This window comes from Lagenorhynchus albirostris, chromosome 9 (assembly GCF_949774975.1).
Source record: "Lagenorhynchus albirostris chromosome 9, mLagAlb1.1, whole genome shotgun sequence".
Lineage (NCBI taxonomy): Eukaryota > Metazoa > Chordata > Mammalia > Artiodactyla > Delphinidae > Lagenorhynchus > Lagenorhynchus albirostris.
The window spans coordinates 15,081,649-15,108,706 of NC_083103.1; the positions used below are offsets into that span (position 1 = coordinate 15,081,649).

Consider the following 27,058-nt stretch of genomic DNA (forward strand, 5'->3'; position numbering starts at 1 on the left):
TGGCGGCAGCATCTGGGAAAGCACGGTCTGTAGTCTGTGAGCAGAACCAGGTCTGGGCACTGCATGTTCCTGCCGCAAGCCCTCTCCTCTGCCATCAGAGAATCTTCAAAGAAGGAAGCCTTAGTGAGGGCTGACTCCAGCTCTCTTTTTTCCACACTGGGGGATGCTGAGGGCCAGAGAGTGGAAGGGGCTGGCCCAAAGTCACACAGCAGCGCCAGAACCGGGAACTCCTGATTTTAAGCCCACCGCTCTTCCCACCACTCAAGGCAGCCCACTAAGACAAACATCTTAATTTATTTTGACTTCTGAAAGCATTTTACACACATTATTTTATCGAATCCTCCCAACCACCCCAGGAGATAGGCACTCTTGTTTTATACATGAGGAAACTGAGGCTCAGAGAGATGAAATCCCTGGCCCAAGGTTGGAGAAATTGCTGGGACAAAGCAGGGTTCCCATCCTTCTGCCCTGGCCATCCTCCAGAGGTGTGGCCCGGGGACTCTGGGCTGCTGGTCCCCAGAGTGACCCTTGCCACAATCCTTGCCCCCTGCCCCATGGACCTGGACTGGACTCAAGCCACAGAAGGCGCTCATCCCCGACACTTCCTGGGATGGGTCCACGGCTCCATCCTCCTGCCTTTGCACTGAGATGGTCCATTTGCAAAGGCCTCTGGGAAGGCTCTGCACCTTCCACCAAAAGCTGGTGGGCAACCTGGCTGCTTCCATGGGATCCAGAGAGTGTCCACCCCACGGCCTCTCTGGATCAGCAAAGAACAAGCTCCCTCCCAACCAACCGTTATTCTGTGGCAATTTATATCAGAAAACACTTCCTTTTTATGTTCTTTCATTCATTCCCCATTTAGTGAGCACCCTTGGCCTTTGGGGGGAACCCACAGCCCCGGGGGACCTGGGTCTGGGGGATCTGCCAGTAGACTGTGTCTGCAGCTCCTCCTGTGCTAGGAAGTGTCACTGTGTCCCCAGCCTCCAGGCAGCCCTCTCCCCGACGTGGGTTCTCCGCCCAGCCTGGCACAGGAAGCGGTGACTTCCGGCAACACCTCTGCTTCACCTGGCTGAGTCTGTCTCATTATTCTCCAGGGGGCCTCCTGGAAGCTTTTGTTAGTCTTTATGCTAACCAGAGCCTGCAGCTAGTTAGCTCTTACTGTATACCTGGCCTTGAACTAATGGCATACAGATCCTCACAAGGAGGAATCCCAGGAGGTGGGTCTGCTCCCCGCTGACCTGTGATTGAATCAGGCCCGGAGACGATGAGCGGCCTGCCTCAGGTCACTCAGCCAGGCTGCAGGGGTCCCCTGGCCTGATCCCAGAGCTGAGCTCTTAGCAAGGTTCTCTCACTTCTCCCCCAACCCTACATAAAATAAAAGACATAGGATTAAACCAATTATATTAAAATATGGTTACAAGAATATTTAAAAAACATTTGTAAAATGCAAATACTTCTTTATCAACCTATTAAATTCAAGATCCAGTGATAGGTTCGATAACTATTGAAATCTGCAACAGTTTTGGGGTGATATGAAAGTATCTGCTTCTATATATTGATGGCAACATTACAAGTACAGCTAATGGAGCTATGGCTTGTTGCCTGTGATCATAGTTGGAGGAAATGCTCAATTTCAGTTAGATGTTAGTGAAAGCAAAGATATAATCTTCTCCCCCAAGTTCACCAATTCCTCAAGTTCCATGTCGTCCACGGACCCTGGGACAGGCACTCCTGCCTTAGACATAGCTCATCCCTGACAGTAACGCCCCACCCCACTTGCGGCTCATCAATCCAGTTTGTCACTCACAATCTCCATCCCTCCCTCCCTGAAAGGGAAAGAGGATGCCCTTTCCCCTCAGCCCCCACCCCCAGCAGAGGGGCAGAAAGTTTACAGCAGGAGCAAAGGGGACCATAGGGGCGGGGAAGAGGAGGGGTGTCAGAACCCTAAACTGACCATAGCCACATGTGGCCACCTTCCTGCCCAGGGCAGGAATAGGCAGCTTGGGTGGAAGTGGAGGCCAGGGAGCCAGCCAGTCTGAGAAGCCCCTGGGGAGTTTGTTCAGCCCTCGAACTTCCAGGTTCCAGCCCTGAGATTTGGATTCTGTGGGCTCAAGGAGAAGCCTACCGGTCGGTCTTTCCTTCTGATCCATCCCTGGGGGGTGGGGGGGGAGTCTACACTGTCAGGTTCAAAGACCTCAGGTGAGAACCCCCCTGAGGTCTATCTGGAAGGCCAGGGCTCCAAGCAGGCTGAAAATCATGCTCCCCAAATCTAGGAGGGTAATCATGGAACCAGCCAATGGCTGTCTGCCAGTCAGATGCCCAGCGTCCCTCCCCCATCACCCCGGGCAGCCAGAGCCCAGGTTCTCCGACGTGACCCAGCCTCCAGCACGTGGCTCAGGGCCTCCGCCCAGCCTCCCCATCTTCTGCCTTCCCTCCAAGGGAAGAAAACTGAACGATGATTCCACGCCACTGGCCTCCTGCTGGGACCAGCCAGCACGTGTCTGGATTGTCTGCAGTGGAGATTTTAATTCCCTGGAAGTCCTCCTGCCTCTGGAGAGAGCCTGGGGCTGGGGAGAGAGGCAGCAGTCTTTTCTGTTTCCCCCAGGGGTTTGAGATGGAATGAAATATAGGAGAGGAGGTGCTTTGCGAACTGAAGAGCAGAGTCCAGGTGGAGATCAGAAGAAACTTGCAGGACTGGCCTCATCCCCTCGGGCTTACTTCCTAAGGGGGCACTCACAGGATGAAGTTGGAGGGGGGAACAGGCCAGCCTTATGGTTTGCTGGTGCATCTGTGCTGGCCGGAAAGGGAGGCTGCCCGAGAAAGTGACTCAGTCACCCTCATCCTGCAGCCAAGGAGACTGGCGTCCAGAGGGGAAGGGACTTGCAGCAGAGCCAAGGACACACAGCAGAGTCAGGGCTGGACGGCACTGTCCAGACTCCTAGCCTGGGTGCCCCCTGCCACGCCTGAGGGCCGGCCTCAAAACGCATCCCAGGCGACGCCAGGCCCCTGGGAAAGGTGAGTGTGGAGTCAGCGGCCGCAGCCACTGTATACTCGCACCGGGATTGGAGGGGACAGGGCCAGGGAACACTGGATGTATTCTCAGCACTTACCATTGCTGGCAGACCTTCTCCACCAGACATAAGCCTTTGGTGGCCAGGGCTGTGTCTCCCACTTCCTCTGAGTCCCCTCAGGGAACACAGGGGGTACTGGATGGAATATTATCAATATAATAACTGCTACTGCTTTGCGTGGGCCAGGAGCCGTGCTGAGCACTGTTCCAACATCACCTGAAATGGGTGAATTATCCCCAAGTTACCCGGGAGTACACGGGGGCCCAGGGAAGGTGAGCAAGTTTCCCACAGTGGCCCAGCTGCTGAGAGCAGAACTGGGGTTCAGACCCCCATCCAGACAACAGGCCCACAAGACGGAAGCAGGTGAAGAGAACAGGCTGGCAGGCACGAGTCCTGGATTCGAGTCCAGACTCTTGAAAACTGGGGAGAAGCCTGCCCTTTCTCTGACCCTCGAGACCTCTGGCTGTTTCCCACGGTGACTGCATCTATAAGCCCCGGTTGGGAAGCAGAAGCCCCCAGCCCTCCCTCCCACTCGCTCTTGCTTCCCACGGTTCATCCTTCTTAGGGCTGGAGCAGCAGGAGACCCTTTGAAAGACTTGGTAATCCATCCCAAAATATGCAGGGCTGTTGCTGGGGCAACCTGGCTGCCATACAGCGCAATTTAAATATTTAATGGCTTCGCGGGTATTAAGGGGCCCTGGGAACTGGGCGGGAAAGGGCACAGGTTTGAACCGGGGTAAGGGGGCGGGGAGCCCGGGCAGCTCCTGCCAGAGCAGCCCCTCCCCCATGAGCCCCATCAGAGAAGGGTGCCTAGGGCTCCTGGCTTCTGTTGCTGTGCTTAGTGTCTGAAAGGATAAAAACAGGAGCCCAGGCAGTGGGTGAGACACGGAATTCCACTGCGGGGTTATTGGGAGGGGAGAGGGTCCAGGGGAATCTCTGTTGCAGGTGGACTATTTCTCTTAAGTGCCTACAGTGCGGCGGACACTATGCTAAGGTCTTACATTCTCTCCTTTGAGCCTCACTATAATCCTATGAGGAGGCATACTATTGTTCCCAATTTACAGCTGAGAACCGGGATCAGAGAGGTGAAGCGACTTGCCCAAGGCCACACAGCTGCTGAGCGGCAAACTTGAACCCAAGGCCGGGTGGCTCCACAGCCAGTGCTCTTTTAGCTACATCTATCAGGAGCCAGGCCAGAAACATCGCTGCTAGCTAATACCTGTAACAGCGGGCATGTATGAAGTCCTTTCTAAGGGCCAGGCACTGTGCTAAGGGCTTTACAGGCTCTAATTCACTTAATCTTCGCCACTACCCTGTGAGGGAGGCGCCCCCATTTTACAGATGTGGAAACTGAGGCCTCGAGAAGGGAAGTCAGACGCCAAGATCACAGGGAAGTGGGGAAGCCTGTATTCCAGCCTCAGCAGGACACTCCAGAGCGGGTATTCTTCATCTAGTTCTTAGCCCAAATTTAGAAAGTTGTATAACAAAAACAACAACAAATAAATAAAGATCCGATTTAAAATCCTTTTTCACCCTGGTGCTTTGTCCTCATCCTCCCAAGATGGATAGGGCGGCAAAAGGAAATCCTTCCAACTGCTGAGTAATAAAGATGAGTCGCCTTGAGCTTTCTTGGCTTCAGCCACTTGCTCTACACACAAGACGCGGGCACATGGACAACGATGTAGACACAGCCTTGCAGACACACAGACACATGCATAGACAAACATATAGTACACAGACACTCGTACAGACATCCAGGCAGATATAGGTACACACATAGGTACTTACAGAGGCACACACACACATACACACATGCAGATGTGGCCTCCGGTCGCTTTCTGCCTGATGGAACTGACTACAGTGTCAGGAGAGAGATAGAAAAGACATCAAAAGTCATTTGGCCAATGCCTCTGCCAACCTCAAGACTATTTGAAACGGCCGCACTGATCTGATCTTATTCTTAAAGATCTTCAGGAAGGAGGACGATCCCCATAGCCTCATTCTGATGTCTCCTCCTAAAGTAGGGAAGTTCTTCCTGGCATCTAACCAAATTCCCTCCTGCTTTACATTAATCACAATGCAACTCCTGACATCGGTACTCTGCTTACAGCTCCCAGAGCCCTCCTGTTTCTATGCTCTTGCTTGACCCCCATAGCCATCCAGCAAGGCAAGCAGAGCAGAGATGACTATATAGTATTTTATGGGGAGTAGGGCCCAGAGAAGTTAAGGAGCTTGCCTGAGATGACACAGCTCCCATTGGAGCTGGGCTTCAACCCAGGTATGTGCTGCTGATTTCACGGCTCCTTGAACTACACCAGGTGCTATCAATGTCCCATGGATTTCACTTTGTCTTCTCCTGTCTGCAGTGAGCCTCCTTGGATCTCAGCCTGTCAGTGTTCAGCGAGGGGACGGCCCTGGCCCTGGCTCACATCCCTCCTGCCTGAGTGATGCCCTGGTGCAGCATGGGGGATGGGGGCGTCTCAGAGTTGGGTGATCCCGGAGTTGCCCCACGCAGAGGCGACCGCATCCTCCCTCCCCAGAAAGGAGTTTTCCCGTGCTGAGAGCAGACTGGTGAGGCTGTCCTCTCCTTCTCAGAGCATCCTCCACCCCATGGCAGGCTCCCTCGACTCCCCAGGCACCAGGAACTGTCCCCAGAGCAGAACCAAGCCACGTCCCGAGCCTTACGCCCACAGGGCGCACTGCCCCACTTACATTTGCTTGGTAGTAAATATTAGAGACACTGGGTCTTCCCAGGGCAACTGCAATTCATTCTAGTCACCTGGCCCGAATTAGGGAGGCCACAACCCCTTGCCATAAACGGAATGACGACAGGTATTTGGAGCTCGAGTTAAGGAGGAAAAACAATGGAAAAGCAGAGAGACCATGACTGAGAGTCCTGCCTGGCTTGAGAAGATCCTGAGAGGAAATGAATCAAAAGGAAGATCCGGGGCCGGGGCCTGAGTAGACGAACAGGCAGGAGTCAGAGAGACCTGTTTTCTTTCCTCCCCATAAAATATCATCCCAGCTGCTCCTAGGAGCCCTCAAGAAAGGTGTGGGCAGGGGTGGGGGTAGGGAAAGGGCTGGGCTTAGACAGACACAGGAACCGGGCTCAGACAAAGGGAGTGCTTCATCCTTCCACAGAAGCCTGTTCACCAGCGCCACCAAACATCGGTGACTTACAGGCCAGGAAGGATGCTGGCAATCCCACCAGGAAGCCGCAGGGATAAGCAAGTATTTGGACCTTACAGGGCCCCAGGAGAGAATTTTATTTCCTTCTGACAAAATAATAACTAATAATAAAAAATAAAACTTCTCCAGGCCTTTGTTTCTCCATCTGTAGAATGGGGCAGAAAGCCCCACCTTGTTCATCTAATGGGCCGGTAGTGTCTGGGCAGCCCTGGGCAGCCTGCCTGCTACAGGCTTGGCCCCTCTCTGAGGCTCTAGTGGATGACTGATGACCCATGCAGAGCACGTTACAAGCCGAGGATGTGCCCTTGGATTAGTCTGCTGTGCCTGGAAGGCCTCTTCTCTTCTCTGCTGAGGCCCAATAGCAGTTAGAAGGGGCAGGGAGTCTGGTGGGCAGTTTGGGTGGATCTGAGCCAGTCATGGCTTCTGCATCCCTGGGGACGGGCGCAGGGTGGCTACGGTGGTGATGATCAGAGTTAACACTTACAGAGTGCTTACTGTGTGTCAGGCACCATTCTAAATGCTTCGTATCTATTAACCTCTAATTCACAATAATCTATGAAGTGGGTACGATTAGTATGCTCATTTTACAGATGAGGAAACCGAGGCCCAGAGAAGTCAATTAACTTGCCCTGAGTCATACAGCTATTAGACTAGCATTTGAACCCAGGCAGGTAGTTCCAGCATCTGGGCTTAGAGGGTGTCCAAGATGTCCCGAAGTTTGTGGGGCAAACCACGGAGCTCTCCAGAATTAGGAAACCCACTAGAAAGGAGTGTTGCAGTGGGAACTGGGGGCTCAGGGTCTGGAACTTGCTCTGCTGCTAACTAACCAAATGACGTCGAGCAAGTTACTTGCCACCCGCCGGCCTCCGGGGCTTCTCTGCAGAGGCAGCTTGCAGAGTGGCCAAAGGCATCAGAACGGCTGGGTGGAACTGTCTCCCCGACTCGCTACCTCCGTGGCCTCGGCCCCTCTGAGCCTCAACAAACGTGCGATCTTGCAGGTCCTGTGAACGTGGATGGGACTGTGCTGCCACGGAAAGCTCTAGAAGTGGAAGCTTTTGTTGTTTATTTGGAAGCCACGCCTTTTGCTCATCCACAGTTTCGTGGCTCCCAGCACCAATGCTGAGCAAACACCTGGGTGTCGTTGGCTCCGCTTTGGGTAGAGAGTACTCCTTACCGTCCTTTTAGAAATGGAAATGGTGGCCTGAATATTTGAGGAGCAGACCTCCTCATTGTAAAATGTAAATACAGCCCGGTCTGTAGCCTCCAGAGCTAAATGTCAGCAAAATAAAGGGGTCGGGGCTTAAGAAGGCCCCGATGAAACAAGGACACTGGGGGCGGAGGGCAGGTGGTCTCGCCCCTTGGGAACGCCGATCTCAGGGTGCGTGGGGTGTGTCTGAGCGTGGCGGTGAAGGAGGCCACACAGCCACTCACACGCGCTTCAGCTGCCCTGCAGACCACACAGATCAATGGTGCCACTTGCCTGTGTGCCCCCTATTTTGTCAGGGACGGGGTGCTCAGAGGGGACTTCAGGCCAGGCTCCAATCAGGCAAATTGGTACTTTTTCTGCAACCCCAGAGGATATAAGGATAAAAGGTCCAGGGATCTGGATTCAGTTTTGGACTTCACGGCTACCAGCTGGCTCTGTGGCTGGACTAAGCCCCCTCGCTCTGTCTCGGGTCCTGAGTGCCGGGCTTCCCCTCTGCCTCTCCATCTCCGAGTCTCAACTCTGTCTGCGCTCTCTTCCCTCTCTGAGTACACGTGCACATGTGTGCACACACACAGACACACACACACAGACATACACACACACTACTGTGACCACTTCCTGCAGGGGTGGAAGGCTACCAGCTTATGGAGGCTGGAAACATTTTCTCTTAAACCCCACCTCGTCGGGGGCCTGGACGTAGATCCCCTAGCCCTACCCTGGGAGTGTGACCCCCAGCGGGCAGTGGCCACGTTTACTTTAGAGGATCTGCACGTGTGAACCATTGTACAAAGCCTGCTTGCCCAAGGCAGCCTCAGGACTGCCGGCGCCCTGCTGGGGCAGAGGGATCTTGGGGGAACCACCTTGCTGAGAAAAGGAAGAACGTAGCAGGTGTTTCATTTCCCCCTGGCTGCCCAATAATTAGGAGGAAGACTCAGCAAGTTCAAGGGGCAAGGTTGGGGTTTCCCAGGGACCCCACAGGGATGGGGAGGGGGGTGGGTGTACAGAGCAGGCTTTAGGATGAGGCCATCCTGGGCTCCAGTCTGAGCCTATCCCCGGGCGCTCATGTGACCTTGAGCAAGCACCTCTGAGCTCCTCGAAGGTGACTCCAGAGCCACCAGGTCCCTGCCCACCGTGCAGACCTGGGTCGCATCCAGGCAGACCTGGGTCGCATCCAGGCGGGCCTAGGCAGCAGGGCTGCACCCGGAGCTGAGGTGAGTGCTGGCCAGACAGTTCCGTATTTTGCCTCAGGCCATTACTCCAGCAATTGTCTCTTCCTGGGTGTAATTCTGAACAGTAAATGTTATTGGAGAGCAGATCCTGTGGGAAACATTTTCTGTAGAGGCCTCATATTGGACTTTCCAAGGTAAATGTTCCAGTAAGAGATAAGCCCAAAGAAAATCCTGGATCCATTACCCGAGTGAGGCAATGGGGGTGGGGATAAGCCACCTCCTAGCTGTGCCCTGGGGCAACCAGTGCCTCCCAGTCAACTGGGATGAATGAAATATGGAGTATGCTTAGAACAGGGCCTGGCATACAGCGGGGCCTCTGTGAAGGCCCCCTCACATTGCTGGGCCCTGGGTGGAGAATATATATTTTCACATACATCCCACTGAAGGTTTTTGACAACTTTGCAAGGTATAATATCCTTGGTTCATGGAGGAGAAAACTAGGATGAAGACCCTGAAGGATTTAGGATCAGGGCTGACCTGTGTGCATTCTAAAGCCCAGGGCTGTGCCCTTCTCTCTGCTACGTTTCAGTTACCTCACACCATTTTAAGGTCCCCTTTCCCTCCAAAATATGGCCTTAGGGATCCTTTGCCCGACGTCATCAGTGATGATCAAAGAAACCCTTTCTTCCCAGGATGTCTTGTCCTTGTCACGAGGTTATACCTGCCCAGCTGCTCCTGGAGGGGACTGGCCCTCAGGGGCAGTGGCAGAGGTTCAGGGGGTGGCAGGGGTCTGAGAAGCCAGGACCTGGGAAGGAGGGACCCCGACCTCATCTGTGGAACCAGTTCACCGGGAGAGAACAAACGATAAGAATGTGTTGCACGTCTACAGAGCTGCATGGGCCACACACGGTTCTCACTGGTTCTTGCAACCCTATGTGGTAGATGCTTTTATTACCCCCATTTTTCAGCTGTGACAACTGAGGCTCAGAGAGGTTAAGTCACTTGCTCAAGGCCACACAGCTAGAAAGCAACAGGGCTGCTCCAGAGTCTAGGCTTGTAACAACAGCCTGACACTTCCCCCTCTCCCATCTGCGGTAGCAGGAGCCCTAGGCCTGTTGCAGAAGGACTGATGGCCAGAGCCTCCAGCCTGCAGGCCCGTCCCTCTAGGGCCACCAGGTGTATGTGGGGCCTGCAGTCTGCTGCCCCCAACCAGAGTGGAGTGGTGTCCTGGTGGATGGGCTGTCACGGAGGGCTCCATCACCTTCCCATCTTAGAGAAAGTCAAGGCTTGAGGGGCCCCCGAGGTCCTAGAGTCCGTCTCTTTCATGTTAAAGATGACAGCTCTGAGGACCTGCCCCCAGTCACAGCATATTCTGAGGGGCTTCAGCGTTATGTGCTGGCTTCAGATGGTTTCGCCCTCTTCTGTTCACTTCTCAGGGGGGCTGTGGCCAGCTGCAGAGTCTCAGAGGTGACACTCGGGTTGGGCCCCAACTCCCAAAAAGTCCCAGGGAGGGAACACTTCCCACGTTCTGTGTGCTTCGGCTGCCCTCTCATTTAATCCTCATGTCACCATTAGTATCCCTATTTACAGATGAGATGGGGTCCCAGAGAGGGGACACCGCTTCCCCAGGGTCACAAAGCTTGGAGGAAGAGAAGCTGTGGTCCTCTGCCTTGAGGCCACTGGCAGGGAGCAGGGGTCTCTGCATAACCACTAGCCCGCACAGGACAGCTTCCAGCTCTGTCCTCCGGACCTGAGGCTGCCTGGCTGCCCCACTCCCTGGTATTCATGCTACATATCTCGGAGTTCATCTGGAGGAAGGGGACAAAGCTTATGAAGATGCATTGCGGTGGCCGCCTTGGGGGCTCTTCTGGCACAGGTACCGTCGGGGTGCCTTTGGATTGGCCTGTTTTTTGCGGTACGCGGGCCTCGCACGGTTGTGGCCTCTCCCGCCGCGGAGCACAGGCTCTGGACGCGCAGGCTCAGCGGCCACGGCTCACGGGCCCAGCCGCTCCGCGGCATGCGGGATCCTCCCGGACCGGGACACGAACCCGCGTCCCCTGCCTCGGCAGGCGGACTCCCAACCACTGCGCCACCAGGGAAGCCCTGGGTTGGCCTTTTGATCGCACACAGCTTGCCGGAGATGGAGCCTCCCAGCCCTGGGACCAGGACAGCTCTTGTCCAGTCAGAGGAAGAGGAGAGCGAAGAGTCATCCCTCACCAACAGCAGAGGGGCTGCCACTCATTCCTGCCCAGAGACAACTTGTCTCTGGGTTTCTAGAGGATAATTGGACACCTTCATCCTTCCCCCTGTCATTCTGGCCTCCAGGTACTAACTAACCACGGGGGACCAGAAACAACCAGCTCTGGTTGAAGGAATCATCTACCCCCCAGCCATTTACTTACCCCCATCGCATCCTCACAACAGCTTACGGGGCCTCCCACACTTTGCTGAGCTCATCTCTTACCACCCGCCTCCTCCCTCACCCCACTCCAGCCAGCTCTAGCCACACTGATCTCTTCCACATGGTAAGAGCACATCTACCTCAGGGCCTTTGCACCTGCTGGTCCTTCTGCCTGGGACTCTCTCTCCCTCTGATATTCCACACAGCATATTCCTTCACTTCATTCAGGTCTCTGATCAAATTCCTCAGGGAGATATTCCCTGACCACCCCCAGCCCTGCTCCCCAACAACCTAATATAGTCCCTCTCCCCAGTCACGTCTGTCCCCTTGTTGTTGACACTTATCTCCAACAAAGTTCTCTTCCGGTTATTTTTCTTCCGCCTCCTTCCCTTGAGTGCCTGGTTCATTGCTGAATCCCAGCATCTCGTACAGTCAGTACCTGCCACAGAGTGAGTGCTCAGTGGACGTTTGGGGAAGGAAGGAAAGAAGGAAGAGAGGGAGGGAGGAATCAATCTCTGCACGGGCCTCTTTCACACATTTCTGATTTAACTCTTGCTAAAACGCTATCAGAAGATGAAGGACCAGCTACAGAGTTTGTGGGGCCCAGTAAAAATGAGGCGTCTCTTATTCAAAAGTTATTAAGACTTTCAAGATGGCAGCGGCAGAGCATTAAACCAAGTGCAAGGCTCTGTGCCACTGCCCAGGTTGCATACCTGTGAAGCTGGCCCTGAGGAGGTGTTATTACCATTTCCACTGTGCTGCTCAGGGATGGGAGGATCAGAGAGGTGTAGTGGCTTGCCCAGCGTCACACAGCATTATGCTATGGCTTAGAACCTCACAAACTCTCCCTCCTCAGTTCCTGCAGTGGCTATGGAAGGAATTCTGTTATCCCCACTCATCTGGAAATCTGGGGGCCCAGCCCAGAGAAGAAAGTGGGAGAGCATCATTGCCTGGAAATCTCCTGTTTCACCTCACTTATTCATGCCATCTCTCTATATATTTTTTCATTTGATTGCAAAGTATATCCACAGTTGTTTTAATATAAAAATAAGGTATTAATCTTCCAAATCTTTGAGTGTATTGATGTTCCATTAGGACACGCAGGGCTAATCCTGAGATTCTGTGTACCTCCTGGCTTGGGGAGGAGTACCCCAGGCCCTGTGAGTACCCACAACTCAGTTGAAAAAGCACCATCCTAGGTAGAAGATCCTAGCATAGGCTCAACAGCCAATACTGCACAATAAATATTAGTTTCATCACCTCACTCATTGCCTCCCTCCTGCTTGGTCCAAAGGGAACCTCCTCCAGGATGGCCTCAGACTCAGATGGCAGAGAGCCTTGCACAGATCTCATTATTCCAACAGACGGGGTGGGGGAGCCTCCCTCCTAGGGAAATGTGCCTCGGCCTGTTAACAGCAAGAGGAGAGCGTTATTCCCTGCTCAGCCAGCCAGGTTCACTTGCCATGCTAACTGGAACACGAATGGTTTGTTAACACGGTCTAATTTGGGGAGGCCCGCGCAAGGGGGTCTCTGAGGTCAGGGTACGGCAATGGGAGAGGGGGCTTCCAATGGTATCGCCAAAGAGGGCCAGGAACATGGCTGAAATGCTCTTTGGTTTTTGGTGTTTGCTTTGCAAAATGATGTCTTAATCCAGCATCCAAAGACTTGTAGTCTGTTGCGCTGCTGTGTGTGTGCGTATGTGTACGTGTATATGCGTGTGCACACAGTGAATATGATGGTCAGCGGGCATGTACACCGTGCGTACGTTCACGATGCCGGATGTAGGACTAAGAGATGGGGGGAGAGGATAGAACACAGCTGAATCACACCTAAAGGCAGGAGCAGTGGTCCAATTTCGAGAGCGCAAACAAAGACGTCTCTTTTCCCATGACTAGCTCACCCAGCCCGTATTAACACTGATTAGGAGGACTGGGAATTCTCCATAACTTCATAATTACTGTTAACAGACTTCACAGGGGCCATGAAGGAAATGGAACACCCTGTCCTGTTTTCACAGCCAAGGTGACGATGGTTCCGGTGGTCACTGTGTCCCCCTGCTCCATCCACAAGGCTCTGGGATTCCCCCAGGGACCCCAGATGCCCAGACTGCCCAGGATGACAGAGGCAGGTGGGCAGGGCCTCCATCGTGGGCTGTTTTAACTCCATCACGTAGGTGAGGGGGGCCCGAGTAAGGCCTCTGGGGAAAATTCGCTGGTGTTGGGGGCTGGGAGAAATGAGGCAGGAGCCCACGGAAGATGTGGAGCTACGCAGGAAGGGACCTCAAGTTTGGCCTTGGACCTGGAGGCCGAGGAGTGGACAGACCACCCCACGCCGATGCTGACCCACTGCTGCCAGCTCAGGCTGGCTGTCCTGGGCGCCCACCCTGCCCCTGCCCACTCCCCTCGTAGCCCCTGTCCATTAAGATGAACCATATTTAAACCATGTGATCATGCTGGCAAGATCACAGCAGTGACTTCACAGCGTCATTGGGCCCCTCCCCAGCCTGCCGTAGCCTGCAGCCAGACAGCTTAGGAAACCAGTTAAACCATTACGGGGAGCCCCTCAGCTGCTTGGCGGTGGACGGCCACTTTTGCCAGCTGACAGGAGCAGGGGCTTCCCAGAAGCAGCAGTGCTGGCCCTTTTCACAAGCCTCATTCATGCTCAGAAAGACCCTGCCCTGGCCTCCCCTCCTCGGCCCTGGCAGTCCCGCTGCAGGCGCTGAGCTGTGCGGGGCCGCGGCGCTGTCCCGCTTCCCCGAGTGTCTGCCTGTGCGTCTGTCTCCACTGGTGTGATCTCCCCAGTCCCCACTCCCAGGAAACGCTGTCCGTCTGTCCAGCGCTCGGGGCCTGGCTCCGCTTCCAGAAGACAGTTCTTTGTTCTTCCCTGTCTGCCTAGAATCTGAGATTCTCCATATATTAGGGAGCTTAGAGGCCCCTTTCTTAATCGTATTAAAAAAGGCTAAAAACGGTATCAAATATTAACTGCCTACTGGTGATTTTTTTTCTTTTATTCCTTATATTCAGGTGTTTTTTTTTCTTACTAGGAACATGTATTATTCATATAATTAAAACAAATCATTGCAAAAGGGCCATTTAAACCTCACACTCTGAAGCTGCTGGGTCTTTGTGAGTATTGCAACCTGGGCCTGGAATACCTTTTCTTTTCTTCTCTGCCTGGAGAACTTCTTCTCACCCTTCAATGCCCCGCTTGATGTCGCCTCAGCCGTGAAACCTTCCCCGATTTCTCCAGCATAGGCAGTGGTCCCTTCTGTTTCTTTCTTTTTTTTTTTTAATTTTATTGAAGTATAGTTAACTTACAATGTTGTGTTAATTTCTGCTGCACAGCAAAGTGACTCAGTTATTTATACATATATATATATATATTCTATTTCATATACTTACCCATTATGGCTTATCACAGGATATTGAATATAGTTCCCTGTGCTATACGTAGGACCTTATTGCTTATCCATCCTATATATATGTGTTTGCATCTGCTAACGTTCTGTTTATTTCTGAGACCCTCATTTTGGAGATGAGAGGATGAGGCTCAGAGAGGGGCAGGGGCCTCCACAGGCCTCACAGCTAGGTCACCGGTAGTAAAGTTTGCACTAGAACCCAGAAGGGCTCCTTTTACAGCATGGGCAGTGGGGGAGGGGGAGGTCGGTGCAGGCACTAGTTGATTCTCAGTTCCCCCCTCCTTCCCTGGAGCCAGAGCCTGCCCTGTAGGAGAGATGGCCTTGACCTCGTCTTTGTTCTCAGGAATGAGCCAGGGTGCTCTTCTCCCAGCCTCCAGGGGCACAAAGCAGTGAAACACGGGGAGTAGAAGCGGAGAATGGTCTAGTTGTTTTTCCACCGAGGGGATGGGGGACAGGAAGCACTGGGGCCTTTCCTCCCGCTCTGGACCCTGAGGCTGCGTCGGAAAGGCCACCCCGATCAGGGCCTCCCTGCCCACCCGGCTCCTGCCCTGGGCCCCTCCCTGGCTGGTCGGTTGAAGGCCGGGCTCACACGGGGCTAGGACTTTGTTGCCTTGAGTCTGAATCTCAGCTTTGCCACTGAACAAAAGCTCTGATTTCACCTATTTGAGGCTTACATTACCAGAAATACTACTATTTCCTAAAACAAACTACCGTTTATCAAGCACTGCTGGGAACAGGGGCCTGGTTCAGTATTTTATAAACACCATGGCTCATCATGACCGCACTCTGAGGCGCCTATTGTCACTCCCATTTTACAGGTGAAAAATTGAGGCTCACAGGGAATGAAACCACTTCCCCAAGGTCAAGAACTAGAAAGTGACTGAGCTGGGACTTGAGTCTAGATCTATTTAGAGGTCAGTAAGCCCGACTCCCAAGGTAGTCATATGGATTGGAGGAGATAATTGCACAGGTCAGCTGCTCTGCAGATAATAACGCACTGAACATTATAGCTTCTTCTCATTTTCCTTCCATAATGAGAGCGAGCGCTGGGGGGAACTGGGCTGTGGAACCAGCTCGGCTGACGGTGGGTAGGGAGGCGAGACGGCTGGGGACCTGGCAGGAGCGGGCAGACCCCCTGGCCACCCCGACCCCCCGGAAGCCCCAGGGTCCAGATTTGCTCCTAGACAGAGTATTGTTTCAGAGTAAATAGTTTTTACCCTCCAGCTTAATCCAGACCAAGCTTATCTCCCCACTGAAAAGCCCACGGTCCAGAGAAAGTTAAGCCCATTGCTGCTTTCCTAACTGCAGGCTTGGAGCTCTGCTTGGGGACACCGGTCCCCTGGAAAAGCCTGATAAGTGGTCTGGTATTTGGTAGTGGCATCAGAGAGGCTGGCTGTTGGCTGGGGGGCCCCGCGGGGGAGAATGTAGGCTAGGGCACAGGGGCTGGTTCCCGAGGGGTTCCCCCTTCTGCATGGGGCCTGAGACCCCAGCCCCTGGGCAGATCTAGCTACAGTGGGGGTGGGGGAAATGAATCCTGCCCTCCTGTGTGATGCCAAGTCCCACTTGGCTGGAAAAGCAAAATGGGTCATTGGGCCGCCAGACCCCTCCTTCTCTCCCAGTTACGAGATGTCTGTTTCCCTCCTGCCAAGAAGAAGACCTTTGAAGTGCAGGCAGAACTGGTTCTTGTTCAGACCAGAGTCTCTGACATCCTCCACCATCAGTTTCTCTAAAAATGGGCCACTAGAGGAGAGAGGTCCGGTCTGTTGAGGGCTGGGGATCCTCAAATGGTTCACGGAGCCAGCCCGGGTCAAACCCAGCCAGGCCAGCCCTAGACCTGAAGGACAAACAATGTACCCACCCAGGCACCAAGTGTTCAACTAGTTCTCCAGTTGGTTCCCATCTCATCATTTTTCTCTTTCTCCCCTGGCTGTTTCTAGGATACCTGGGAAGAGGGGTGATTAGTGTCCCGGCTTTGCGATCAAGACAAACCTGGGTACGAATGCTTGCTCTGTTCTTGTCAGGTGGCCTGGGGCAACTTAGCTGCCTTCTCTGTGCCTCAGTTTGCTTGTCTGTAAAATGGGATCACTAAGACTATCTCATAGTATTGTAGGGTGGACTACATGAGATCATGAGTGTCCAACTCTCAGCCCAGTGCCTGACAAAGGTAGCTCTCGTGTTGGCTCTGCCCAGGGTTAAAAAGAAAGGAGGTTTTGCTCAGAGGCAAAGGCACAAAGACCATTGACTTTCCTGGGGCCGGATGGTCTCTTCTGCTTGAGAACCACCCTCTTCCCCACACCCAGGATACCTGGCTGCAGTCTCTGGTTGGAGGTGAAGGAGTTGGGGTAGACCTAGCATTGGTTGAGAAACTGTTGCGTTTCCTACGCTGTGCTAGGCCCACCCCCGTTTTACAGATGAGGAAACTGAGGGACCTGTGGTATGAAGGAGTTCGCCCAGGAGCGCAGAGCGCCCGTGGTGAAGCAGGATCGTGTTCTCATGCTTTCATACAAGGCTCTCCCCCATCCCACTCGATGCCGCACCCCCCGGGGAAACAGGCGGGAGCGTCATCCCTATTCTGCAGGCATGGCTCTGAGGCCCAGACAGGTCCTGCAGCTGACCTGGAGCAGTGAGTGGGGCTGGGATTAACCCAGCGATGCCGGTCTGGGAAGGCTCAGCTCACAAGAGCCCATTGAGGGGCTAATGCTGGTGTCTGTAAGTGGAGGTGTGCCAGCCCCCTCGTGGGCAGCCGCAGCCTCCGGCCCCTGCACGATGCACCTGCTCGGAGGGCTCTGAGGAGCGGTACCTCCGTATCCAGGCAACAGGTGCATCCTTGGTCCTCTCCAAGTCACAGCCCTGCAAGTAAGGACAGTGCTCCCCGCAGACCTCCCTGAGTGGCTAATTTTCAGCTTTCCAGAAGGAAATAAACCATAAGGAATCCAGACTCCTTGGCTCCCCCAGGCTTCCGGAGGGAGAGGACTTCCAGCCACATCTCCCTGCTGCCTGGTTAAGCCTTGCAAATGCGCCTCCAGGTATAGACCCTTCCAGGCTGTTTCCTTTTCCCCAAAGGACTTGCCTACTATGAGTCTGCATATTCTTTCTGAAGCCATAAAGAACAAGGCTACAGGACCCTGGAGATGCCACACGATCCCCGGGATGGTCACAAAACCCCAGAAAATGTCTGGGACCCTCAGAAGCTGCCACAGTGCCCCTGGGAGTTTCCAGATCCCTGGGCTGTCGTTGTGCACCAAGATCACGCAGGTCCCTTGCATGCCAGAAAAAATTCCGGGCCACCGTATGATTCCCTGAACTGGCGTGGAACCCCTAGGTTGCCACGGGGGGCTGGGCTGCTCCAGGAAGTCTAGGCCATGTAGAAACCCTGTGATGTCAGAGACCCTGGGCCACCAAAGAACCCCTGTGCTGTCACAGGACCACTGGAAAATCTTAGAATGGACATTATCAGCTTATGAAGCTTCCAACAGCCCACAACCGCACACTCTCACTCTCAGCTCCTCATTCAGGCTGTTCTCCTACCTTCTTCCTGATCTCAGCTTAAATGTTTCTTTCTCCAGGAAGCCCTCCGTGGTGTCTCCCTGGGCCTTGCTAGATGCCACAGCACGGATGTCATGTCTTGAGCTCCATGACAGCTCCCTGGGTTCGCCCCATTAGAGCACTCAGCACTCAGTACTGCCACTACCTGCCCATGGGTCTGTCTCCTCCACCAGCCTGTGAACTCCTGGAGGGCAGGGGTTGAGCTCCCAGCACAGTCAGATGGCCCTTAATGAATATTACTTGAGTAAATAACTGTATGCTATTAATTTACTAGGCGCCTGACAGCTGTTTGACCTGGGGCAAGTCACTTCACCCCTCTGTGCCTCAGTCTTCAACGGCACAACTGGGATACCAAGAATATCTATCTCATACGGCTGGTGTGAGGGTTAAATCAGCTATGTAAAGCACTTACATAGAAAGCCTCGTATAGTAAGCATGATATAAATAGATGCTGGGTTTTTTTCCCCATTTTTAAGGTGAGAATATTTAAGATCTACTCTCTTAGCAACTTTCAAGTATACAATACAGTGTGTTTAACTATCGTCACCGTGCTGTGCATTACATCAGCTGAATTCATTAATCTTTTAGCTGGAAGTTTGTATCCTTGACCAACATCTCCTCATTTCCTCGACCCGCCAGCACCAATCCGATCTCTAGTTCCTGAGTTCAGCTCCACTAGATTCCCCAAATAACTGAGATCATACAGTATTTGTCTTTCTGTCTGATTTATTTCACTTAGCATAATGCTTTCAAGGTTCCTCCACGCTGTCGCAATGGTGAGATTTCCTTCTTTTTTATGGTTGAACATAAATATCTGCTATTACTATATGTGTGTACTCATTAGGGTTTTTTTTTTTAATTAATTAATTTATTTATTTTTGGCTACATTGGGTCTTCGTTGCTGCGTGCAGGCTTTCTCCAGTTGCGGCGAGCAGGGGCTACTCTTCGTTGTGGTGTGTGGGCTTCTCTTGTTGTGGAGCACTGGCTCTAGGCACGCGGGCTTCAGTAGTTGTGGCACGCGGGCTCAGTAGTTGTGGCTCGCAGGCTCAGTAGTTGTGGTGCACAGGCTTAGTTGCTCTGCAGCATGTGGGATCTTCCCAGACCAGGGCTCAAACCCGTGTCCCCTGCATTGGCAGGCGGATTCTTAACACTGTGCCACCAGGGAAGTCCCTCGTTAGGTTTTCACAGTGTCTAGACTTACAGCAAGGATGGACAGGGGTTTCTTCCGCCCCTGAATTTAATGCTAAATGTGGCAATAATAGCATCCACTAGTGTAGCTCTTACCGCATTCCAGGCACTGCTCTTAATGCTCTATACACATTTACTCAATCTCATAGCAACCCTCTGAGGTTGGTGCTTGCTATGCACTGAATTGTGTCCCCACAAATTCATATGTTGAAGTTGTGACTCAGTGTGACTGTATTTGGAGATATGGCCTTTAGGGAGGTGAATAAGGTTAAATGAGGTCATATGGGTGGGCCTCTCATCCAATAGGATTGGTGTCTCTATAAGAAGAGGTAGAGCACGAGATCTCTCTCTCTCTCTCTCTCTCTCTCTCTCTCTCTCTCCCGCCGTGTGCACACACAGAGCAAAGGCCATGTGAGGACACAGTGAGAAGGTGGTTGTCTGCAAACCAGGAAGAGAGGCCTCACCAGAAATCAGATTCACTGGCACCTTGATCTTGGACGCCTTGACTCTAGAACTGTGAGAAGATAAATGTCTGCTGTTTAAGCCCCTAGCCTGTGCTATTTTGTTATGGCAGCTCTAGCTGACTAAGAAGGTGTAATATCATTCTTAATCCTATTTGACACATGAACAGTGAGGCATGGTGAACTTAAGGCACTTGTCCCAAGGTCACACCTGGGGGAGTGGCAGAGCTGGGATATGAACCATGTGTTGGCTACTGAGTCCACACTCAACCACTACTTGAAACTGCCTCCAAGTTCAAGGGCATGCGCTGGGCATCCCAGAGGTCAGTGGCCAGGCCTGAGCAGCATGGACAGTCTACATCAAGGAGAATGGATGGAGGAACTTGGTACATCTCAGTCAAGACGCTTAGGCTGCTTCCAAGACCTGCCTGCTGTGCTCAGCATCCTGTAGGCTGGTGGTGGGAAGACGGACTGACCACATCCTGTGTGGCTGCAAGCGATTGTGGCTACTGGGAGGCCACCTTCAGCCTGGCCTAGAGCCAGAGCAACTCCTCAATGGAAAAGGTTCCCAGGTCAGGTGGTAAGCTCCCCGGCCCTGAAGGTATTCAAGTACTGTTGTTGGACCACCACTTACTGGTGATGTTTGGGAAAGAATGAACAGCAAGAGTAGATATTTTCAACTGTTCTCCCCAGCCTCAAGCAGCTGTGAAATATTAGAAGGGCTGGCAGTTAAAACAGTCCCTGGAAAAAACTCTTCCCGCCCAGCTCTGCCTGTTAATTCCTGCTCATTTTTCAAGTCCCAGCTCAGACATCACCTCCTCCAAGAAGTCTTCCTTAACTCTCTCTCCCACCTCCCCATGTCCAGGTTGGTGGTCTGTGTGAGTCTTACTGGCAAAACTAGAAACAACGGGTGGCAGTTACAGGGAGAGAGTTCACCCTGATACAAAGATAAGTATCTCATATCTCTCTGAAATCTGAGAGGCCCAAGGTTTAAATCCTGGTTTCCCCTACTTCCTACCTTTGGATGAGTGCCTCTACCCCTCTGAGGTGCAATTTCCTCAGCTTTAAAATGATTTCCTCTCAGAGGATGGAACCAAAGATCAAAAGACATCAACAAGCTTGGCACTTAGCATATGATCAAGATATGCAAGTTTCCTTCAGTCTCTGGGGGAGTAGTGAGCTGCTCGACACTGGGTATATTCAAGCAGATGTCAGAGAGTCATAGTGTGGGATTGGGTACAGAGGATTTCTTTCTTGCACTGAAGTAAAAACTGCACTCAGTGTCCTTATGAGTTCTTCCAACTCTAAAAAAGCACACTTGCAACTTGGCCTTGGCTGGCTATGGGAAGATGGGCACATCACTGAGTGGACATAGTCTCCGCCCACCTTCACCAGGCTATAAAAACAGGAGTCCACACATGGTGCATGAGTCCCTTTATATGAAATGTCCAGAAAAGGCAACATTTATAGAGACCAAGAAGAGTAGATTAGTTGTTGCCTGCGGCAGGGAGTGGGAATGGGAACTGATAGCAAATAGGAACCAGGTTTCTTTTGGGGGTGATGGGAATAGTCTAAAGCTAGATTGTAGTGATGGTCGCACAACTTTGAAAATTTACTACAAATCATTGAATCATACCCTTAAAGTTAGAGAATTTTATGGTGCATAAATTTTGCCTCTCTAAAGCTGTTAAGAACAAAAACAAAACACCCACCAATAAAGCAGGATTCCAGAGGAACCAATGGTGTGGTTGAGGGTGATGCCCACACCCCGTGGGAAGCATGGCAGTAGTGGGTTGAGGTCAGAGGTCATGAGGCCTGAGGTCGCCTCCAGTCTCCTCTACCTGCGGCTTCACATTGGCACTTCCTCGTTAGCTTTTGCTCTGTAAGATGTGAGGAAATGGAACAGACCCACCAGCCGACCTCATTAAAAGCTGCAGTGAACTCCAGGCGATGTGAGGAGGTGGGATTCTGCAGAAGCCTGAGGGGCCGAGGGAGGGAGCATGAGGGAGGAGGCCTGCAGGAGACCGGCCTCCTGGAAGCCTTCGGTGACCAGCACTGGGTGGCAGCTCAGGGCACCTCGTGGTTCGGGGTCTCTGAGTTAAGATAAAAGCCGAGGACTTGGCCTGACCTTGTTTGTAAGGCACCGGTGGGTCCACTTGAGGGAGGAGGGGATGCAGCCAACCATCTGCTGAGCACCTACTACGAGCCAGGGAGGGGTGGACATTCACCCTGGTGATGTGACTGGCCATGGGGCCGGGAGACCAGCAGAGAAACCCTGTCTGGGCAACTGGCCTATGCACTATGGAAAGATCTGACTTGCTCATGGTGGTAAATCTGTCTGGTTTAAACTTCTTTGTAAATGAGAGGTGGGCATTTATCAAACCCATTTAACATGAAAGGAAACCAGAGCTCTGGAAGCTACGTCACTTGCCTGAGGCCACACAGGAAGTAGCAGAAGTAAGATTTGAACCCAGGGCCTATGTAAAGGAGGAGAAAAACAGAGCGATCGGAATGAATGTTGATCTCTTGCTTAGTAGTGAGCTCCCCATTGCTAGAGGTATGTAAGCAGAGGCTTAATGAATACTCTCAAGAAGTCCAAACAGATGACCTTGAAAGCCCTCCCAAGTCCAGTTAGTTTGTGAGGCCACACATCCTTGCCGGTCATTTTCCTTGAGAGTTAAATCTGGACTGAGGGAAAGTAGAAAAGCCTGAGCCATTTCGGAGCCCCGGAGGGAGGGGACCTGGTGGGCAGGGCCTGGCTGGCACCTCCTCTGCTGGAACCACAGCTCCTCTGAGCGCTTGCCACACACCACCACGGATTGCTGCTTGGGGCTGACGTGATACTTGAATACACACAGGCCAGGCCATGGCAGGCATCACCGGGCTCCAGGCAACTGCACTTCAGCCTGAACTAGCCCCGGGATTGGGGACACAGGAAGCAGAAGCTGCCACCCCAGAGGTGCTGCTCAGCTGGGCGAATGGGACCCTGTCTGGCCCTCTAGCCAGCGGCCTAGTCACACCTGCCCCACCACTGCCCCGCGGGGGGACCCCACTCTCCCTCTCCCTGGTTCTGGCCTCCCCGAGGACTCAGCATCCTCTCCGCTCTGATTCACCACAGGATGAGCTCATCAGAGGCCCCTCCCCAAACAAGAGCCCCAGGCCTGCGAGAGGCCCCAGCTCCCTTTCTTGTTCCTGCCTGGCCCTGGGAAGACTGAGAGAGGCTGGGGCCTCTGAGGCGGGGGCTGGTCTGGGGGCTTCCCCTGTCCCCTCCTCTCCAGGGGGCTCCCCAAGCCAGCCCTGAGGTGGGGAGGCCAGGGGCCCTCCTGACCCCCATTGTCATCCACCTTAGGACCCCTCCCGGCCCCTCCCAGCCTTCATCCTGCTCCACCCTCAGAAGGAATCTCGGTTTGCTCTTACCTATGTTGGTGCCTCCACTTCAGACCTAGATCCCAGACATGCAGGGGGTACCTTAGTCTCCTCTACCCCAGAAACAGTAACTGGAGTCTCTGGGGGTGGAAGGCATGAACGCAGAGACTCAGTGCAGTACAAGACAGTTACAGCCTCCTTTCAAGGTCCTAATGTTCTAGCAACAGGGCAGGGCTCCTCCATGACTCAGGGTATTCCAGGGTCTTCTCTCCATCCACTGCAGGCTCAGCCCTGCCCTCCAGAAGACAGCCTGTCACTTGCTGTGGTCCAGGGGCCCCACACAACCGTCCATCCTCCCCACTATCTTTCCTCTGCATAAACCCTTCCATGGCTCCCCAGCGCTCCTGGGGAAAAGCCCAAACTCAGAGCACAAGAAGCCTATTGATGATGCCCTCCCTCCCCCCACGCCCTCTTCTCACTCCGCTCCAGCAGCACCACTTGTAGCTCCCTGAATGCTTTGGCTCTACCACGCCCCAGGGACTTTGCACGGGCTGATCCTTCTGCCAGGAATCCACTCCCCTCCCCCAAGTTACACACAGATTTCTTTGTCCACCTTTAAGTCATTCATAATCCAAGCCTTCCCCAGCACCTCCCCCTTCCAGCGTGGGTTCCTTCACTCCTACGTGTGGCTGCATCACAGTGTTAGACCCCAGCCACCTGCCTGTTGTTCTCAAACTTGAGCTTGCATCAGAATCCTCTGGAAGGCAGCAGAGGACACAGGCAGGGAAGTGCAGGCTGTCAGAAGGTGGCTAGGGACGAGCAGTTGTCTCACCAGGAACACGGAAGCTTGGGCTGGACTGAGCCCTGGGGCACCGTGACAGAAGAGAGGGCCTGGGCACATGGCCAGACATGGTGTCTACGAGCCTCTCACTCCAAGCTTAGCCTGAATGTGGCACCTCAGGCCACCGCCCCAGGCCTCCAGGACACAGAACACTGGAGACCCTCAAGGCTCAGAGCAAACCGGAGCCAAGGACACACAGGCTGCCATGGCTCCAATAGGACCACTGTCCCCTCCTGACTGTGTACCTGTCTTCTGCTCTTTAAAGAGAAAAAAAAGGAGAAAAGTTCCAGACTTGGGAAGCTCCACATTCAAAGAGAACGTTGCTGGGGAGGTGGAGGGAAAGAGCTGGAAGATGGCAGAGGGTGGGTTGGGGGACATTTGCTTTTAAATTTAAATCCTTTCCGATTATTGAAATTTTTAAGGAGCACGTTACTTCTGTAATAATAACTTTCAAAAATAATTTTTGTCTTAAAAATGCAAAGCAGTCTGCAAAAATCTGTTTGGAAGAGAGAAGTTTATGGCCCATTAGCTTAAGGGGTCATTAACTACATCATCATCATCTTTTCTTGAGCATTTACCATGTTCCCAGAGCGCTGCTCCACGGTTTAACACCCATTATCTAATCTAATGCTCATCACAGCCCTATGGGTTGGAAGCTATTAGTGCCATCATTTTCTAGATGAGAAAACAGAATTTGATCGAGACTAAATAACGTGCCCAAGGTCACCCAGCCTTGGAGCGGGGGTGTGATCTCTCGTGAGTCTGACAGCCGGCAAGGTCTCGTCCTTAGATCAGGACACACACTATGCTGCCTCCTGAAACTGAAACGGAGAAACTGACAGGCCCCAAAGCCATTTGTTTCGCATCTACTCCACCGCTTGAGAACCACTGGTTTCGCACAGGAGTCCAAATCAAATTGTCACAGAAAAACAAACCCAGGGCCTGGCGTCACCAATCACCTTGGAAATTTGGACCAAGGCTAGGAAGGAGTGTATGACAGTGAATCCACTGTAATCCGCCCACCTGTCTAACCCTTCACCAATCCCTGACTACAGACCCTGGCATGCTCAGCTCTGTGCTGGACGCTGGAAGACCAGAGCGGGGGAGATGCCCTTGGCCACCAGGAAAGGACCAGGTGAGCACAAGGCACATTGGACCCCTCAGCACCTTCCAATCTGCCAGCTTTGCATCCTCCAGAAAGACCCCCAAACCCTTTGCAATTCCGGATCCAAACAAACATTACAGGCGGTGAGAATAAAACACAGCCCTGCAGTCCATGCTCGCTGGTGGGCTTCCTCTCTCGAATGCCTTCGTTTGCATAAGGCCGAGCCTGGTCTTGGCAGTCCAGTCCATCTCGCTGGTCCAGGGACAACGCGAGACCAGCTAAATATGGTGGGATCTCTGGCATTTCATCCCTTAGCCCCAAGACGGAAAGGAAGGGGTTATACAAAGGCCCAGGAGCGATGGGAGGCAGGGTGGGACTTCTCCCCAGGGCTCCAGTCTGCAGATTTCAGTGCACTCCTGCTGGCCCTGAGCTCCTTTGGCCAACGGTGTCCACGGCGCCAGCCAGAAGGCGGACTGCTCCGAGCGCAGGCAGCTTGGGTGCCCCATTCAACAGGATCCCACGTGCATTTCAGAGGTCCCGGCACATGGCAAGTGCTCAATAAACGTTTGATGAATGAATGAAGAAATGTGGTTTTGAGGAAGGCATCTCTGCCCCCATTTGGAGATGGGAGGGGTGTGACTCTCTGCCCCACCACCAAATTTTGGGGGACATGGACTTAGGCTGCCTTGCAGGCAACTATACAAAGACTCTATTGAGGACTCCTCCCACAGAGTTATGAAAATGAAAATATAAATAATAATAACACCAATAGCATCAGTGCTATCACAAAGTACTGACCCTCTGGGCAGGCGTGCTGTCAAGCACATTATCTCACTTAGTTATTTCATTTAATCTTCACGTAAGTCCTGTGAGACACAGAGTACTATTACCCCCAACTTACAGATGAGAAAACTGAGGCTCAGAGGGCCAAGGCCGAAGTACTAGCAGAGTTGGGATCGGCACCCAGGTCTAACTTGGAATAAAAGTTTAAAGCTGGAAGGGGCCTCACCCCTCATTTTACAAAGGAAAAACTACAGCTCAGGGAGGCTGAGGTCACCAGTAACACAGCTGGGACAAGAATTCGAGTGCCCCTACTTCCAGCCCAGGGTCTGCCACTAGGCCTCCTGCTTGCAACACTGTAAATGAAAACGATTTCTAAGTTCTGTAAAGAACCTCGAGATGGGAGGATTAATTATTCTCGGTCCCTGTGCAGCACTGTCTTTTCTAAAGGGCCCCTCCAAAACTCCCTCTCCTGGGCTTAAAGGGAAAACAGAAGAGCCACTCAGCTCCAAACCTAGCCTGTGATTTAAGGCAGCCTTGAAGATGGCCACAGGCCTGTGTGGCCAAGCCTGAAGGACTGCATGGAAGAGGCTGACTGCCTTCATCTCACTTCCTGCCCGGCACAGTCTTCCAAGCTCCAGGGCTCCCATCTCCAGGCCTTTGCTCTCACTGTTTCTTCCTCCTGGGATGCCCTCCCCCAGCATCCTCGCCTGTCCCATGTCCTACTCACTTTTCAAAGCCCAGCTCAAATGCACTGCTTTCCCTGATTTCCCGCCACTGTCACCACCCCAAAGTGACCTCTTGATCTGGTCTTGGAACCTCCAAGCCTTCCTTTATATTTCTGCTCTGAACCCTCCCATTCTCTACCTTGAATGACAGAATTTACTTTCATGCCTGTCTCCCTTATAACAGGCTGGCTCCTTGAGGGGCTCTCAGCGGTGGTCTCGGAGGAGCTGCTGAATGAACAGAGAGGGGCTGGGAGTGGAGAGGTTGGCCTATTCTTTTTGTTGACTCGTGCACACCCCTGACTGGGTTTGCATACAGATCTCAAACTGTGGCCTTCCCTCCCTCTCCAGGACCCATCACCAGCTGCATCTTAAACTCTAAGTCCTAGAGGGTGAGGACCAAATCATTCTAGTATCTCTGTAGCATCAGTCATAAGTGGGGGCTTTAAAAAATAGTGTGGAAAATAATTAAGTGGTGAACATCCAGCAAGTCCGGCTATGGTTTGGCATTGGATGAGGGGTGGGGGGCAAGACACCCAGAGGAAGTGTCCTGCCCTCAGTGGATCTCACAGAGGAGACAGCAGGGATCCC

At 52.9% G+C, this 27,058-nt stretch overlaps 1 protein-coding gene across 3 annotated transcripts in view; it reads right to left on the reverse strand.

Moving 5' to 3' along the window:
- Window positions 1–27,058, reverse strand: part of TSPAN18 (tetraspanin 18) — a 182,893-nt gene that overhangs the window by 31,590 nt on the left and 124,245 nt on the right. The window contains exon 1 of one of the 3 annotated variants that reach the window (XM_060159348.1): window positions 1,239–1,725. The exons of the other annotated variants lie outside the window; for them this stretch is intronic. The gene's annotated coding sequence lies outside the window, so the exon portion shown is untranslated. Of the gene's footprint in view, window positions 1–1,238; window positions 1,726–27,058 lie in introns of those variants that run through there. 3 annotated transcript variants of the gene reach the window in all.